Source organism: Vulpes vulpes, chromosome 7, assembly GCF_048418805.1.
Source record: "Vulpes vulpes isolate BD-2025 chromosome 7, VulVul3, whole genome shotgun sequence".
Lineage (NCBI taxonomy): Eukaryota > Metazoa > Chordata > Mammalia > Carnivora > Canidae > Vulpes > Vulpes vulpes.
In genome coordinates this window covers 114,778,445-114,793,738 of record NC_132786.1, presented here as the reverse complement: position 1 = coordinate 114,793,738, position 15,294 = coordinate 114,778,445, and positions in this window count along the sequence as shown.

Sequence of the window (15,294 nt, the reverse complement as noted above, 5' to 3'; positions counted from 1 at the left end):
ATGCTGTAAATGATTTAATATCATTTCAACAGTGCCTATATTTCATAATATTAAGCTGTAGATAGTAGTGTAGAGAAAAAAGAAAGATTCTCTGTTATGATGCATGTCAGAGATGGGTCTGCACAGCAATCCCTTCAAGAGAGTTAAGAGCCAAATTAGGGAATGAGGATAACAAGAGAAAAAGTAATTTGATGGATCCAAATCATCTTTTAATGCCAAAGTCAAGTCACTTTCTTCGTGAAGCCTTCTCAGATCTTGGTTGGGTTTATTTGCTTCAAAGTAAATGATGCTTGTTAAATTGAGTTGAATTGACATTTGAAACTGCTCCATCCATCTAACTGCAGGTCCAGGCCTCAACTTCTAGTTCTCAGCATTTTTTCCTCTCTGATTTCTCTACAAACTTTATTGGTAAATACCTGTTACTAGAGTCCCAGAAGGGATATGTAGGCATATCTTCATTTGTATCAGTGGGACATTAGGTAACAAATGTGCTCTATCCTGATGTCATGTTCAAAATTTAAATAAAGGCATATAGAAAAGAGCCTGGACAATCCCTGGAGAGATGTGCATCACTGAATTGGAGTTCTATTTTACTCTTGGGAGGGAAAATATTAATTACTGTGATGTTACAGATTTTCCAGATTATAAACCCTAGTCTGCTTTTGTTTGAGGTTTATTTACTGTGAAGTTAATGTTGGGGAGGGAAAATTTTTTCTCTGCACTCCTAGGTTATTTGGGCTGGTCTATTAATTAAATTGACATAAAACAGATTAACAGGAGAAAAACAAATTTAATTACATATGTATGGGAGTGCTGTAAGAATATGAAACCCAGGGACAAGTCACGTAATTATGGCTTCTATGCCATCCGGAGGTAAGGAATGGGATAAGGGCTTGAGGCTTCAAAAGGGAGCAGGGTAATCCATAGGACTATATGAAGATCAGATGTTTGGTAATTGGATGTTTGCCCTGCCAGACAGAGAGGTCTTTCAAATAAAAAGTTATCTCTGGTAATATCTCTCTTTCTGGGCTAGACTATCGATCGAAATTCTTTTGGATAGCTAAAGGAGAGGTAAAAATTTTTCTTGAATCTGCTGGGTCTTTACTGCTTCAGCCCAAAGCAATCTACATGCCAAAGTGGCGTATTTTGGGGTTATGTATTTTGTTGCCCTTTATTAATAAAGCTTAAGCTTCAGGGCTCCTTAACTAACCTAGCCCCTTTTAAGGCTCTGCACCAAATTTTCTGGGTTTTTTTGTAATCCTTTTTTTAAAGAAAACACTCACAATTTTATAAGCTTCTGACCCTACAGAACCTGGATCTCTCCCAAATACCAAATAAATGGTGCTTTTCCTGAAAAAGATTTCAGAAGCTTCTATGGCTAAAAATGACAATGATTATTGTAACAATAATTTTACTATTTCTCATTACATATTTCTAAGGCCATTTCTTTTGGCTAATTAACTGTATGGATATTTTACAAACATTATGCCTAGACCTCAGAATAACTGTGTGGCGTAGGAAACTAGGGGAGACATACAGTAATGCTGACAGGGGCTGGCAGTGATTCAATCCATGGTCTGTCACACTTCAAAATATTTTCTACGTTATTCACACCGTATCACTCCTCGGTGTGGTAAAAGTGGCTACTTTTAAAAAATTCTTTTACATGTCACTAGGCACGAACTAAAAATCAATATAATAGCAAAGCGAGTTGGCATATGGCTTTTAAGTTGTTTATTTAGTTGTAAGTCATGTTATGTCAAATCACATCCAACTTTAAGAACACCAAATAATCCATTTACAAGTAGGGTAATAATCTGTCAAGTCTGCATGCTGGAAACATTAGTGGAAGATGAATTAACCAATCAACAAGGTAGGTAAATGCTAGTAGCTGTAAAATCTGAAAGGGTGAGTGTTAATTCAAATAATGTTAAATGGTATTCATGGGATAAGTGAACTACACCTAACACTTTAAAAATAACTCAGGTATGGAATGGTTCAAAAATGCTTCCTTGAGGATATTTATCAAGACACTATAGTTTTATTTCTCAGTTGAGCTGGCTTCCCATTCAAGACATTACACTTAATGTGTATGCGATCATTTTGTCAATCTGGCCAATGGAAAGGATCTTCCGTATATTTCTGAGTGATAAAAACCCCTGAGTGTATCCTAATCTTAGTCTTTCAGGCTCAGAGAACTCAGTAGTTTGTTAGCCTATTCAGAGTAGCCCCATATATCTGGGATTAATTCACATATTGTAAACTGAGGATACTGATATATAAAACTTGAATGCAAATTAAATATATTGCAGTGGAAATTTAAATGCCAAAATGGCTCTTGCCAACTCATGTTCTTTGGTTGGCCCATTTTTTTCCATGCGAAAGCTACATAAAATCCAAATTATGAATAAAAAGAGAGTGAGTAAGCATGGTATCAGAAGGTAGCATTAGGTGATCCTAAATCTAGACTTAAGCTTCCTGCCACTTAGTTATTACACAATAAACATTTTCTTGAGTGAATAAATGAATGAATGAATGAAAGACACTAAAGTAATCTGTTTTCTGTTGTGGTTTGTTTTTTGTTTTATTTTGCCACATGGATTCCCCATCAGTCAGGTAATGAAAGGTATCCTACTTCTGAATAGGATACCTTTCCCTGAAAAGTAATTTTCAAAGTCATTGTCGATACACATCAAGGGGAGCAGAATTTGCTATCCCCATAATATGTCTCTTCGGTATAAAGATTATCTTGAGCTGGTTATTTTTAAGCATCAGACATAGAGAAATCTCTGAAAATCTACTAGAAGTCACTCTTTTGTGAGAGACATTTACATTTGTAAGGGAAATCTCCATTTGTAAGGGTGTCTCCTTCTCTGTACCAGGAAGGATAACTAAACTCTAGAAATTCTATCTGTATAGGTTTATGCAGGTCAATGGAACACTGACCATACTTTGCCTGAAAAAAAAGGTGTTACTCCCATTCCTGCCCCATGTGGAGGCTGAGAAACATTAAGGCCATTCCACCTCAAGTTTAGCATTAGCACAAGTACAGCCATCTTAGGCCCCTGTGAATAAGAGCTGAACCTTACAGGAAAAACTCCAGAATGTCCTTGGCACAGAATCCCATATCAGAAAGACAACAGAGCCCACGCCCGTGGTAGAAAGTCCCATATTAGAATGAGAACAGAGCTCAATGCCCTTGAAAGCCCCATATCAGAATGTAAACAGAACTTGAGAAATTCCTCTACCCCTTCTGAAGATCCCCTAGACCAGCCCATAAAAAACCCAGCCGTAACCTACTTCGGGGTCCAAGTCCCTGCTCCACTGTGTCGGGTATACTTGGACCCAAGCTCGAGCTTGCTAATAAACCCTTGTGCGCTTGCATCAGTGTCAGCTCCTTGGTGGTTTCTCCGATTTGCAATCTTGGGCACAACACCCCACCCCCTATCATCTTTTATCTTTAGCTGGAGATAGTACTTGAGATGATAGCTCAGCCCATTTCAGGGAGTTACTCAATCTTCAATGTATGCAGGAGGTATACAGGTTATTAAACTCCTGCTTTGTTATTCTCTTGTTAATCTGTTTTTTATTAATGGGTGTCTCAACCAAAAACCTAGAAGAGTAGAGAGAAAATTCTTTTTTATCCCCTACACATGCCTCTCTGACTTTCTTCCTGTAGCTTTATGACGTAGTGACTTCCCTTTTGACTGCGGTATTCTTTATATATACTTCTCCCAACTCAGCCCCTCTTCCTGCCCAACACTGGCGCTGTTGCATATTCTGTTTCTCAGTGAATGAGTCTGTTTCTTCAGTTCCAAAACTAATAGTCATCTTTACTTTTTCTCTCTCATCTTCTCCGTTTAACTTATCCCCAATTTGTCTACTTTGCTTCATAAATAGTTGAAGTTATGTTCACTCCTTCTCATCTCCACTACCTTCTGACCAGCTCCTGTCTTATCTAAATTACCATACTGGCCTACTAACTAAACCCTCACATATACTCTATTCTTCTCTATTTAATTTCCACATCACCACTGGATTGTTATGTTTTTCCCCAAAGACATCGAACCATGTCAAGACCCACCTTTCTCTTTGCCCAGACACTTTGATGGTTTCATTTGTTTTTGGATAAATGAAAACATTTAAGGTACCCCATAACATTTTGCACGGGCTGGTCCCTACTTGATACTCCCATTTCATATTGCACTTTGCTCCGCCTTTCTCTGGGGCTCCAGCCTCACTGAATGTCTCCTTTTCCCTCAATGGCTATGATTTCTTTTGTCATAGGGGGTACCTTAGATTTTTGTAGGAGCCAGCCACCCACATATACAATCACCTGAAAATTAATTACCTATTAGAAAGGTATTCCTGGGCTGTAAAACTAGCAAGAGGCTTTTAAAAAGATTTACATCTCAAAGTGGAGAGAAAGAAATTACAATCACAAGTTTTCAAAGGAAAGCTCTAAGAAAAGGGAGGCCAGGGGCCTAGAAACAAGAAGAATCCTGTCTAGGTTTGATCAAGTTGAGGGGGTAGTTAAGACCAATTGGATCAATTTGTTACTCCCCTGATTAAATTGCCCAATGGTTTATCATATCTTAAGTTCAATTCAAAATACTTCTTACATACCTTAGTCTGCTTAGGTTGCTGTAACAAAACAAGACTGGTTTACTTAAACAACAAACATTTATTTCTGACAAACAGCAAGAAGATGGCTGTCTACAAGCCAGGAAGTGAGTTCTCACTGCAACACCATCATGCCAGCACTCAGATTAGACTTCTCAGCAACCTTCATGCTGTGTCCTTGTATGACAGAGAATACAGAGACATGCACACTTTCCTATCTTTTCAAGATATACTTATTTATTTGAAATGGAGAGAGAAAGAGAGAGAGTGTGTGAGAGAGAGAGATATCACATTGGGGGGAGCGGCAGAGGGGAGAATCTTAGGCAGACTCCATGCTGGCTGCAGAGCCCAACACTGGGCTTGATCTCAAAACCCTGCAATCACAGTCTGAGGGGGAAATCAAGAGTCGGATTTATAATGGACTGCACCATCCAGGCGCCTCTCCTCTTTTTTCCTAAAGACAGTAATCCAATCCTGAGGGCTCCACCCTCATGTACTAATTACCTCACAAAGGCCACATCTCCAAATTCCATTGCACTGGGGATTAGAATTTTAACATATAAATTGTGGGATGACATAAACATGCAGTCCATAACACCATGCCCATGGGGCCCAGGAAGAGTCATTGTTCTCATCTCTCATTTTCCCATTTGTTCACTAAACTTGCATTACACTGGCTTTTTTAATGCTCCATAAATGTGCCAAGCTTATTCTATTCCTGGGTTTTTTTTACTAGCAGTTCTTTTTTTCTATCTGGGTTCCATGAGGGCAAAGACTTTTGTCTCATTTCCATTTCTGTATTCTCAGTACTCTAAATAATGCTGAACACATAGAAGGTGCTTAATAAGATTTGTTGACTGAATAAATGAGTCACTGAGTAAATAAATGAGTGAATGAATTCAAAAGCATTATAATCAAAATTTGCTGGCTTTGGAGCCAGTCAATCATCAGTTGTTTTTTTATTATAACTTTGAATTATTTGGGCTATTTTCATTATGAATAGATATTATAGTTTAATTCTCACTTGAAAATTATATTTCTTTATACACATTTGTTGGTGAAATCTCACTTTAGTCCCTAAGTAATAAATGTAATCCCAATAAGAAGAGTTAAGTACTATTAAAGATTGCATATAGGCAAAACAAGAATGCAAGCACAAGCAATCATATTCTGTAGTCCATAACAAACAAGCATTATGGGGCCTGAAGATGGTGAAAGTTAGAGACCCGAGAATCCACCCTGTTTGGAGGCAGAAGGTGCAATGGAAGTACAATAAGAGGTTGGAAATGCAAAGTGGCTCACAGAGCACATGGATTCTATGGTGTAATAGATCCCATTCTGTGCACTCAATGGTACAATATCATTAGGAAATGGTACCCGGTTTCATCTTTAGGAATCCTGTCAGGTACATTAGAGAATGAGAGCACAGCAGCCCTACCCTTCACTGGTGTCTCAATCAAAAACAGGAAAAAAGCATGAGACATAAATATAGTTTCTAATGTTTAACAACTGATACACTTTTTACTGACAACATAAGTATAATAGGTTATTACCTGGTTTAAAAAAATGTTGCATTTATCAACACATCTGTTTTCTTTATTTTTTTATTTTTTTATTTTTTTATTTTATGATAGTCACAGAGAGAGAGAGAGAGAGAGAGAGAGGCAGAGTCATAGGCAGAGACATAGGCAGAGGGAGAAGCAGGCTCCATGCACCGGTAGCCCGACGTGGGACTCGATCCCGGGTCTCCAGGATCGCGCCCTGGGCCAAAGGCAGGCCCAAACCACTGCACCACCCAGGGATCCCAACACATCTGTTTTCAAAACATTCCTGTTAGAAATATATTGAACCCATTAGAAATATGAAGTGAGAATAAACACATAAATAATTTGACCTCTAATCATTAACTCAATAAATTAAAGGCTGGTTTAATGTATGGGATACTGGTTTTTCTGACTCCTCCTAAATATTACACCAAGGACTGTAGACTGTATTTTTAACTTCTCAAAAGACCTATTACTTTCCTGGTCATCTTTGGAGTGAACTGATATCAGCAGAAAGTAGAACCATTGATAGAATGAAGACTGATTGCTGAGCATGTTAGGTCCCCACTTTGACATTAGTCACCCAGGGAAGGCTTCCAACTATTGCCTAAAAATGGAAGATTCAAGTCAGCTTAGTCTATACCTAACACAAATATGACTGGGCAATAATATAAGTATTATACATTCTTACACACTTTCTGGACTATTCAAAGAGGAAAAAAGACAGTATAATCATTACATGAAATAGTGATTAGATTATAAAATCTAGTCAAACTACAGTAAACATATCACCCGTCTGACTTCATGGTTTTTTATTTTTAATTTTAGACAACCCTCCCAATTACCATGAAAACAGAACATAAACACGTTTGCTTCTGAGAGAGTTCAAAGATTGACTAGAATTGACTGTGAGTTTCATTTTATATGTTTTCCTAAAAGGAAGATAAAGATTCTTACTGAAAGTTATTTGTGATGAAGAACTTACAAGGAAGTACAGTGATGTCAGCAGCTTACCTAGAATGCATTGAAAAAGTGAGATGGATTAAAAGACAGGAGGAAATATGAATAAATGGCTAAATATGTAATCAAGCAACTACAGTAAAATGTTAATTATAGAATGTATATGATGGTTATTTAAGTGTCTACTGTAAAAGGTTTCCAAAGTTTCTATATGTTTGAAACTTTTCATAATACAATGTTGAAAAAATTAAAAATGGCATTGTAGTTGTGTTTAGAAAGGACATTGACTGGAAGAGGCACAAGAGGACTTGGTGAATACTAGGAGTGTTCTGTTTCTTGGTCTAGTTGCCCATTACTAGAGGAGTTTACTTTGTGAAAATCTAGCAAACTGAATATGTATGTTTAATTACATACATATGTATGCTCTATTTCAACAAAAACGTTTTAGAAATCAGCATTATTCTGAACCCTTTCATAGCAAATAATAGAAATCCAATCCTACATAGAGAAAAATTACTCACATGGTTGTGAAGTCCTAGGGCATAGCTGGATTCAGACAAATCTGGACCAAATGACATTGTCCAGGCTCTGTATTTCTAGATTCTTGAAGTCTACTTCCTGAGTCCAGGTGCTCGAATGTTGTCACCGGTGCCTTCATCTTTCTCTTCTCTTTTTCTTTCTCTCTCTATTCCTTAAATGACTTCTATTATCTTAGCAGCCCAGATGGCTGTCAGTGGCCCCATATTTATAGAACACAAACTTAAATACTTTGGGTGAGAGAGATTGTCTATTTTGTTATTTGTCTGGTAAATCACAACAAAGACTAGCTTTAGTCACGTACCATCATTGAAATAATCAACGAGGGAGAGAGGCAAGATGCGGAAGAGTAGAAGTCCTTGTTTCATCTGGTTTCCTGAGTTACCTAGACAGCTTTCAAACCATCTTGAAGACCTATGAATTCAACCTGAGATGTAAAGAGAGAACAGGTGGGATGCGACAGAGACAAAGGAAAGTGATCGCTTCTTGCAAGGTGGGAGTGTGCAGAAGAGAAGAGAAAAGGAGGGGATATATTGGAAGATAAAAGGTTGGGGGGAAAGTTGCTAAGCTGCTGCAGGAAAGCGGTACAGTGCACAATCAGGGACTTTAGAAATCTGCTCCTCAGAGGATCACCCCTGCCTGAAAAGTGCTCAGTGGGGAAATAGGGCAAAATTGCAGGAGGGGCAGTGAAGTCTCAATATTCCTGGAGACACAGTAAGGACAGGAGCACCTGGGAGAAAGCTCAACCTATGCCATAAACTACAAAATGCGGTTCGGTAGTGGGACCAATGCCATCCTAGGTCCTGGTAAAGGACTAGAACACAGCAACCCTCTGAGGCATCTGGGAGAGGTGGACTGGGTTCATAGTCCAGTGGATCAGCACTCTCTGTCCCAGGGCCCTGCAGCATACAGAAGCAGGCTACCCTCTGTTCCCCCCAGGAGAGGCAGAACCAGAGAGTCCACAAGATGGCAAAAGCTCTCCTGCAGCTGGGCACCCTCCAATTTGTACGAGTCAGTGTCCCCACACCTGACCCCAGGAGGATCCCAGCCAGCAATTGAATACCCATTCTTCTAAAGTACACATGGAACTTTCTCCAGAACAGACCACATACTGGGTCACAAATCAGGTCTCAACCAATACCGAAAGATTGGAATTATTCCCTGCATATTTTCAGACCACAATTCTTTGAAACTAGAACTCAATCAATCACAAAAAAAAAAAAAAAAAAAAAAAAAAAAAAAATTGGAAGAAACTCAAAACACGTGGAAGGTTAAAGAGCATCCTACCAAAAGATGAATGGCTCAACCAGGGAATTAGAGAGGAATTAAAAAGATTCATGGAAACTAACAAAACCAGGAACTGGCTCTTTGAAAGAATTAATAAGATAGATAAACCCCTAGCCAGCCTTATTAAAAAGAAAAGAGCAAAAACTCAAATAAAATCATGAACGAAAGCGATCACAACCAAAATACCAAAGAAACACAAACAATTTTGAAAATGTATTATGAGCAACTAATTTGTATTGCCAACAAATTAGGCAATCTGGAAGAAATGGATGTATTCATGGAAACCTAGAAATTACCAAAACTGAAACAGGAAGAAATAGAAAACCTGAACAGGCCAATAACCAGCAAGGAAATTGAAGCCGTCATCAAAAACCTCCCAAGACACAAAAGTCCAGGGACAGATGGCTTCCCGGGGGAATTCTACCAAACATTTAGAGAAGAAATAGTACCTATCCTACTAAAGCTATTTCAAAGGTTAGAAATGAAGGGAATACTTCAAAACTCATTCTATGAGGCCAGTATTATCTTGATCCCAAAACCAAAGACTTCACCAAAAAAGGTGAATTACAGATCAATATCCCTGATGAACATGGATGCAAAAATTCTCACCAACGTACTAGCCAATAGGATCCAAAAGTACATTAAAAAGATTATTCACCATGACCAAGTGGGATTTATCTCTGAGATGCAAGGGTAGTTCAGCATTCATAAAACAATCAATGTGATAGATCACATCAATAAACGAAAAGAACCATATGATCCCATATGATGCAGAGAAATAATTTGACAAAATACAGCATCCATTCCTGATCAAAAGTGTAGGGGTAGGGGGAACATTTTTCAATATCATAAAAGTCATCTACGAAAAGCCCACAGCAAATATCATTCTCAGTGGGGAAACACTGGGAGCCTTTCCCCTAAGATCAGGAACATGACAGGGATGTCCACTCTCACCACTGCTATTCAACATAGTACTGGAAGTCCTCGCCTCAGCAATCAAATAACAAAAAGAAACAAAAGCCATTCAAATTGACAAAGAAGAAGTCAAACTCTCCCTCTTTGCAGATGACATGATACTGTATATTGAAAGCCCAAAAGACTCTACCCTAAGATTGCTAGAACTCATACAGCAATTCGGCAGTGTGGTGGGATACAAAATCAATGCCCGGAAATCAGTGGCATTTCTATACACTAACAATGAAACTGAAGAAAGAAGTTAAGGAGTCAATACCACGTACAATTGCACCCAAAAGCATGAGATACCTAGGAATAAACCTAACCAAAGAGGTAAAGGATCTATACCCTAAAAACTACCGAACACTTCTGAAAGAAACTGAGACACAAAGAGATAGAAAAATATTCCATGCTCATGGATTGGAAGAATTAACATTGTGAAAATGTCAATGCTGTAGAAGGAGCCAAGATGTCCTTTGACAGATGAATGGATAAAGAAGATGTGGTATATACACAATGGAATATTACTCTGCCATCAGAATGGATGAATACTTACTATTTGCTTTGACGTGGATGGAATTGGAGGGTATTATGCTGAGTGAAATAAGTCAATTGGAGAAAGACATTTATCATATAGTTTCATTCAGATGTGATATATAAGAAATAGTGAAAGGGACTATAAGGGAAAGGAAGTGAACTGAGTGGGAAAAAATTAGAGAAGAAGGCAAACCAGATGGGGTAACTGGGTGACAGGCACTAAGGAGGGCATTTGATGGGATGGGCACTAGGTGTTATACTACATGTTGGCAAATTGAATTTAAATAAAATATTAAAAATAAATAAATAATCAGTGAGGATGATGAGGTTCTTTTGTTCACCCATTTGCAGCCAGGGACCTGGAGATAGACCTGACAAATTAACATCACAGTAAATTTACCAAAGGAAAGAATCAAATTAATATCAGAAAGAAAAAAAAAAAGCATAAAGACACACACACACACACACACACACACACACACAAAGTGATAAATCCACTATATTCATCAATCATTGTAATATTAAAGTAAAAATCTATAAGGGGTATTGAGGTGGGGCAGGAAGGTCAAAGCTGAAGGAGAGATAGTTTCTAGAATCTCAAACTCAGCCTATAATATCACCATAGTGAAGTACAACTAAAACAAAGCACAACTGAACTAAACCTCAGTCACGATTATAGGTACACACACACATATAACATATAATTATACATTTTATCATTATATATATGTGTGTATATAGACACATATAATATGCACCACTTTTGTATTTTGTATATTGTCAGAATCATTCTGATTATGGATATGCTAATAAAACTGGGATATGTACTTTGGGACAAAAAGATTCGTGCTTTTTTTCAACTACATGTCCTGAGAGTCAGGGTGGAAGGGAGACCAAAGAGCATTAAAATCAGATTCAAATCTAGAAAGTCAGTGCAAGCTACAGAAGAATTTGTCAACCCCCAAATGAATAATGGGTTGGACTTGAAAATACTCTAATTGCCCACAGAAAAGAAACTGGAATAAAATTAATGTCTGTATAAAATAAATAATGTGACTTCTTCAAAAGGACAGCAATACATCCTGGGATTTACAAATTAGACACAGTTCAGGCAGTTGGAGTTGAAGGAAAAAAAAAAAAACTGTTGCCAAATCAATCTTGAGATGACTCTAATGATTTATTTTTTCATTATACAATGAAAGCCAGATAATATTATCATTCCCAGGAAAAGGCTTATACAAGCCAGAGGAACTCTTAGCACTGTAGAATCTATGTTTTTCTTATTTCTTTGTATTATTTTATTGTTCTGACCTTTCATAGGCATACAAAAATAAATAAACAAAGTACAACTACCTGGGTACTCATTAGGTAAAGTACTTATTAAAGCAACTATTTATGTCCCATTATACCATATTAAATTTATTTTTAATGTTTTACACATACATATATCATACATAAGTATGATATTTAGTAATTTATATTGTTATAATATTTTAATTATAAAATATTTATATTTAGTAATTTTAGTAATTAATTCTTTAAGTAAGTAATTTAGTAATTAATTCTTTAAAAAGAATTTAAATTCTTTAGTAATTTATATTGTTATTCAACTTCTAGCTCTAGTTCATTTCTTTCCACTGCTATATAGCATCCCATTGTATAGATATTCTACGATCTTGTTGTTCCTTATCATGTTTATTAATATCTAAGGTGATTAAGATTTCTATCTGACATTAATAGAAATACACAGGTTTTATTTTGGTTATTATATACCTAGTACATATTTTTCCATACTTTCAAATTCTCTTTCCCATTGGGTTTTAGGTATATCTATAAACAACTCATGGATGGAAGCTTTCTTTTTCACAAATACATTCTGACAACAACTGTCATTCATACAGGCAACTTTATTTCATTATGGTCACTAAATGTATGGATTTGTTTCTACAACATATATTTGTGATTTTCATTTACTTTGATTTTTTTTTTTTGTCTTTTTTCACCTTTTTGTATATTGCTTTAGACTGATAGAGGGGTTTTTCTTCTTTTTTATCAGATGATCTGGAAATGATTCATAGTGCCCTAATCTTCTGATAATTTAATCTGATTACCACTTAACCATCATTTTATGTTATTTAAATTTTTTTCTCTTTTGGGGAGATCTGTGGGAAGCTTCTTCAGTTTGATAATGCTAGCAATAATCTCTCTGAATTCTGATTATCTAAAAATGTCTCTATTTCTATATCTTCTTTGGATAATATTTTACCTTGATAGAAAATCATGCATTTTCAGTTATTTTTCTCAACTCTTTTAGAATACTTTTGTTTTGCTGAAATTCTATCCTCAGTCTAACTGACATTCTTTGTCATAGTATTCTTTTTTTTTTTTTTTCTGGTTCTTTTAAGATCTTTGCTTTGTCTTTAGTGTTCTACTGAATCACTACAATGTGGTATAGGTTTATTTGTTAGAATCAAATTTGGCATCTTGTATGCTTCTTTAAACAGGTGCCTCATTTACTACTTCCTGTGTCTTGCTGTTTAATGTTTCTCTCTTTAATTTATACTGACAATCCCTATAATATTTCCTCATATGTCTTCAGAATTTTGGATTGCTTACTAAAGTTTGGTGGAACTTCATATATCAGAATCTCATAATGCATTAATTGAAAGTAAATTTCTCAACATAAAATTTAATCTTCTTTTTTTTTTTTGTCTGCCAGATAGCCAGGGAAAATTACTATAAGAGATTTGGTAAATTTTAACTTACTATAATATTTTTGGTAGTGTAAATTTAGATTCCCAATAGTGTATGACAGCAGGTCTGTGGTTTTGGTTTTCAAAGAGTCAATATTGTTTCTCAGCCGGAGTTCAATTTGAGACAGAAAAATAAAAACAAAAACAAAACAACAAAACAAAAATTGTTATCTTTGTTCATGATTGTGAATTTCTTTTCCCTAATTTAGTGTCTCATTATTGGAGGATACCAACATTGAGCAGTTGTTCCAACTCTTCAGTTCATGCTGCCCAAGGTCTTTACTGCTATCCCTGGGTTTGTAATGAACATTTCATAAAAATCAATTGTCAATATTGAAGGTCCATTATGACCAAGGTTGGCAAATTCATTCAGTATGACTAACAAAGCACTCTTATTTTAAGCAACATATTTTTTTTTCAAACCCTAGAGATTTCCTTAATTCAATACAAGTAACAATGCATTTGAAAGGAACTTTATTTTATCCAGAATTCCTAGAGGGTGTTTTTTTCTCCCAAATATCTGAGATGCCACTGCCAGAAACTAAACTCTGTTTTTATATTTTCTTTCTCTAAGACTAATTGCTTACAAACTAAGAAGATTTCAAATTCTATTCATTCAAATGATTCAGTTGGATTTCTTGAGTTATAAGAAGAGTTATAATGGCCTCAAAATGAACTTTTATATTTACATGACATTTAAAGCCCTGTGAATTCATGAAACAAATTGTAAAATAAAAATCAAAATACAATATCAAAAAGTCTAATTCTTGTGTCACTGGATTCCTAAAAGGAGAGGAATTTTTTTTTATTTAGGTATAATGAGCAAGACTTCCCAAATTTGATATTGTCATAGGTCCCCGAAGTTTATTTTATTCAATACATTTTTGTTCTGTCTTCTCTACAGATGGATTATTTCTATTTATCTGTCTTTAAGTTCTTTGAATCTTTCTTCTGTAATCTCTATTCTGCTATTATGCACATCTAGTGAATTTTTATATTTAAGATATTTTACTTTTTCACTTGGAACATTTCCATTTAGTTCTTAATGTAACCTCTATTTTTCTGTTGAGAAATATTAATTTTTCACTAATTTCAATGGAGTTTAAACTACCTCAATGGTTGTTTTAAAGTCTGGGTTTCCTTTTAGGGTTTTAGATCTGCTGCCATTACTACATTGTCAGTCTACTGCTGAGACTCCCCTTGCTGCCCAGCTGGAAGAGGAAAATATGAAGAAAACACAGTGACCCTACACCTACTACTGGTGACAGCTTGCAGAGGTTCCTTATCCCTATCTTCTGGCCTGAAAGACAGGGGTTCCTGTCTTTCCCAGAAGAATTTCTCTTCCCATACTTGCTTAGCAGTCCCACATTAGGTATACCCTTCAATAAAGCTGAGAGATAAAAAAAGAGAGAGAGAAAAAAAAACTCAGTCTGGTTACAGGTTTTTCTTCAAGATGTGGTTCTCCTCACCAATCTGCCTACTATTGTTAACAGTTAAGAGTCCTTGAGAGGTGGTTTTGTATTTTGTTCAGAGTTTAGTTGTAAACAGTGGAAGAGATAGGCTATAACTGGTTTTTGGAGGCACTGAAAGTTCCTTAGCTAGCAGTGTTAATTCCTATTCCAGAAATAGATCCAGATCACCAAACACACTGATATCTCAAACCTGAACAATGTATTTAATGTTAACTTTCGTTGACCATTACTGATACAGGCAAGGTATGCATCTTGCTTAAAACCAATTTATTTCTATGTGATACATACTCATGCTAGTTTGAATTCATAAATTAATTAGATACCAGAATTTCTGTCATTCTAATGTTTCCAAGTATTTATCAAAAAATACTGTTTTCCTTAAAAAAAAACAAAAACAAAAACAAACCTCCCATTGAATATCTGTTTTATTGGAAAGAAGTTCACAGTAACTTGTGAAAACAATGTAATTAATTGTAAAACAACAGAACTTTTAAATACTAACGATGAGGATTTTTTACTAACCACTTTCTCTTAACTGTGGGGAAATAGTTTGAGAAACAGAAACTAGCATTTTCACATTTTGCATTTCTCTCCTTTAATTCTATTGATATTGCACTAAACACATTA